Source organism: Centroberyx gerrardi, chromosome 10 (assembly GCF_048128805.1).
Source record: "Centroberyx gerrardi isolate f3 chromosome 10, fCenGer3.hap1.cur.20231027, whole genome shotgun sequence".
NCBI lineage: Eukaryota > Metazoa > Chordata > Actinopteri > Beryciformes > Berycidae > Centroberyx > Centroberyx gerrardi.
In genome coordinates this window covers 9,114,906-9,119,217 of record NC_136006.1, presented here as the reverse complement: position 1 = coordinate 9,119,217, position 4,312 = coordinate 9,114,906, and positions in this window count along the sequence as shown.

Below are 4,312 nucleotides of genomic sequence, written 5' to 3'. Positions count from 1 at the left end.
GTGTTAAAATGTCACGACCAGTTCGGATTTCAGTGAGTCCAGGTGGTGCGGTTCATTTTGGACAGATGTTTTCTTTTTGTTTTTTAAGTGCAGGGTGTTTCTTTCTTTTTCTGGACAGTCTAAAAACACAAAAACATTTATCCATCCAATTTTCTTCCATTTGCCTTTATAAGTGACTCGACGAATGGCAAAATGAGCGAACCCCTGGCTGCAAATACACACAACCAAGCTCACACTTGTTTGGACTTGACATTTTGGCCCTTGCTTAGGGCATTATAGTGAGATCTGAAACTATTCAATCATGAGCACTCTGAACTTCAGCTGTCTGTGCTTAAAACACCAGGTGCAACTAAAATAAAGTTTTCTACCCAGGAAGAGAGGATGCAGAGGCTCGGGTTCTATTAGAAATTTAGAGGACAGTCGATGCTATCTCTTGGCAGAAGGAACTGGACAAAGCAGGGAAAAGGAGAACACAACCCTCACATCCTCACTGTCTGTCTCTCCCTCTCTCTCTGTCTCTCTCTCTCTCTCTGTCCTCTATCTCCTGTCATCTCTCTTTCCTCCCCCTGCAGGTGTGTTATGCAAGACTTTGGAGACAACTCCTCTCTAACAGCGTCCTGTCGCCCCTGACCCCCGCCTCTCCCCAAATGAATCCTCCCTGTCTGTCTGTCTGCAGCCCGTTGTTTTTCCTCCCCCATATTCCATCTCAACTACACACACACACACACACACACACACACACACACACACACACCCTCCCTCCCACACCAGTCCATTTCCTGTCTGCTTTCTAAACCCGCCGTTCGTCGACGTCGGAGAGCAACCAGAAAAGTCAAACTTCGGACGTTCGATTGTCTCCTGTGGCGTCTTTACTACAAGAAACCCGCATCGTGTTTCCATTTGCCCCGTAATGGACGACCGTGGGGAAATGTGACATCATTTCCTCTGTGTATTTGCTCAGCTGGTCCCCATTTTTACTTTGAGGTTCAGCTCCATGGGGGTAATGGTCCCTTGAATAACCCTGTGAGGCAGACAGCCTTACCCAGTCCTTCTATTATAGTCATTATGTTGTAGAGGTACATGGCCACAGCAATGTTATACTGCATCTAATGCAAGACATACAGTAGAACCATATTTAACCTGACTCACAATATCCAGAATTAACCAATTAACAGACCCAGTATATAGTGGTTAGACATAGAATAGAATAGAATAGAATAGAATAGAAGAGAAGAGAAGAGAAGAGAAGAGAAGAGAAGAGAAGAGAAGAGAAGAGAAGAGAAGAGAAGAGAAGAGAAGAGAACAGAGAACAGAACAGAACAAAACAGAATAGAAATTTATTCTAGATTCTAGATTTGCCTTTGGTTTTTACTGTGGTCAAGTTATGAACATATACAAGATACAGTCAATACATAATCAAACGGCACAAGAGGCAGATGCAAAATAACAGCATTTCCAATACATAGAAACACAAATTTTCTGTTTCATTTAAAAACATTGCTGCTGCCAATTAGGTTATGCTGGGTGAGCTGGAGCAGGTGTTCATGCACATCTCGTGTTTCAGGGCTGACCGAGTATTTCAAAGTGTTTCAGTTATCTGAACATCTCCGTTTCTGGAACAACTTCCCTTGCCAAAGGGGCTTTAGATGAGTAAACTCCAACTGTGAGTGAAAACAAAATGAAAAGAGACCATGTAAAAAAAAGTCTCTCTATGTATTTCTGAATTTGTGTATGTACGAGTTTGTCTACATGTCTGTGTGTGTGTGTGTGTGTGTGTGTGTGTGTGTGTGTGTGTGTGTGTGTGTATGAGAGAGTCAGAGAGAGAGAGAGAGAGAGAGAGAGCCTATATGCGTATGTATATAGAGAAAGTATACATACACACATACACTCAAAAGCCCTAAATGTGCAGATCTGCAAAGCATATGTTCCATACAGGGATTAAACAGAGAAAGTGACAGTTTTATTGGATGTGTTTTCAAGGCAGGAAGTGCCAGTTAGCATGGCGTCTAGCCATGAGGCCTCCATTAAGCCAGTGTGTGTGTGTGTGTGTGTGTGTGTGCTGGACAGGGCTCAAAGTGGCCATGTGGTTGGCATATTGGGGGACTTATGTGGGAATTTTCATACAGCATGGGAAGACCAGAGAATCTCCAGGAATGGCAAGGAGAAAATAGCAGTGTCCTGCCTAGAAAAAAATTCCCAGACAGCCAACCACGGTAACCTTCTAACCGCTAATGACCTTTTTTTTTTTCTCCTCATCAATCCTAAAAGGCAACGTGTTGGAAAAGCGGCTTAGGGAATCCGACCGCTGTATAGACCGAAGACTTGAGTGATAAACCAGACTCACTATACATCGCCTCTCTCTCTATCTTTCTCCTTCTCCATCTCTCTCCTTCTCAATCCCTCTTTGGTCTTTCAGACTTCATCCTTCCTCACTTCACCTCTTTCTTCTTCTTCTTCTCCTGGTTTCTTTTCCAGGGCGTTTATCCACTTGCTTCTCCTCCTAAGTCTCACTTTGCTCAGCTCTGACACCGGCCTCTTCCGTCCTCCCTCCCCTGTCTGAAGTACGGCAGTTAACAGAAAGGTGGATTTACAGTCCTAGACGTCTGCGCCGTGGAAAGGAAAAGCCCCTTGTCTGTTTCCCATGATCGACTTTATTCCCAGACAGTGCCTGACCCTGTTAGCACATAGCCAGCCTTCATACTGAAACACTCATGTGGATCCAGGTGTGAAGTACAGACAGACATTCAAAGTAAAGATGTGAGTGAAGAAGCAGTCTCATTATACATCCTCTGTCTCTCTCTGCCTCTCTCCTTCTCCCCCACCAATCATAGGTGGCACCTGGCCAGCTATCGAAGAAATATTTCACTTTGGTAGAATATTTTCACTTCTCAGGACGTAAATCACCCTAGATGTTCAATAGCAGACAAACCCTTCAAATATAAGACACCCTGGGGATCCATTCTAACTGCCAGCTTTCGGGCTTTTTCTCCAAAGCCCATTCTCATGATCAATTTAGAGAAACAGGCAAAATATCTTCTAGAGTGTGTGACCCAAAACACAGAATGAAATAATATGACTTTGGTTATTTTCCTTGTTTGTAGAGTTCATTTTTCTGTTTCAGTGTTTTTTAAGACTAAGGTTTCAGGATTGAAGTGATTGGTGGTAACTACAGGTCCCCAGAACGGCCAAAATTGGTAGTTGTCCACAGTTCATGAACTCATAGAGAGGTTTAGGTGCTCAAACTGACTATTATTACCCCCAGTGCGAACATCAAGCTGCTGTTTAAAGCGCGCTCCTGTGGGACAGCAGGTCCAGTGTTTGTCTGTCAGAGCCACATGGCAACAACGGGACAGGCGACCCTTCATTCCATCTCCCGGCTACGCCTCGACGCTGCATAACGTGATTAGCTTAATCTAGTTAGGCTGAAACAATGACCAAGGCTGTGCAGGGCCTGCCATGTTGGCAAGGGGGCATTTCAGGGGAGGGGGGGGGGGGGGGGGGACGCCTCTGCCTGGCATCCATACATGGCGTTTTCCAAAGCGCCGACATGCCAAGGCCCCGGCTGGCACCTGCTAGGTTGGGAATCTGTGGGTGACAGGGATTTTGGCGGGGTGAGGGATTGGTAAGGGGTAATAAATGGGTTTAGTGGCATTTTGAGTGTGTTTAGGATATGTGTTTGAGAGTGCCTGTCTATCATTCTGTATTTAAAGGGCCCCTATTATAGGAATTCAAATTTTCCTTGATATACATATATGATTAAAGATGTTTAATCAATCCACCTTCTTTTCACAGGCAGTTTCAGATTAAGTAAGTCAATGCATCTCAACTGGACTTGGTCTTGATTGGCTCCCCTTACTATTATATTGCTAAAATCATTCCAATCAGGCAAGTTTGCAGCATTTGAACTGTAAAGCCTCCACTCCGCAGGTGTACAATATTTGAATTAGAGGAGCTGGGATTATCAGCCAATCAGCCTCCAGTATTGTGACTGTTCTGCCTGTAAGCACTAAGTCTTCAAATTCATTCAATAAAGACACTTTTACCTAAGGCCCCGTTCACATGAGCATTTGTGATCAATCAACCCAGTCCATCAAAAAAGCTGAAACTAGTTGAACTTCTGACTGAACGCAGGTAAACATCATCCGCTAACGGACTTCATCAGCCAATGAAATTTGTAGACTGCTTCAAAAGGTTTTGAGACACGGCCACAACAACACAACCTGTGTTTTCTTTCAGTCAAAATGCCACCAGTCTATATGGAAATAGATTATCTCTGGAATGAGACAAACAATCCTCTGGTTTCACCTCCAAA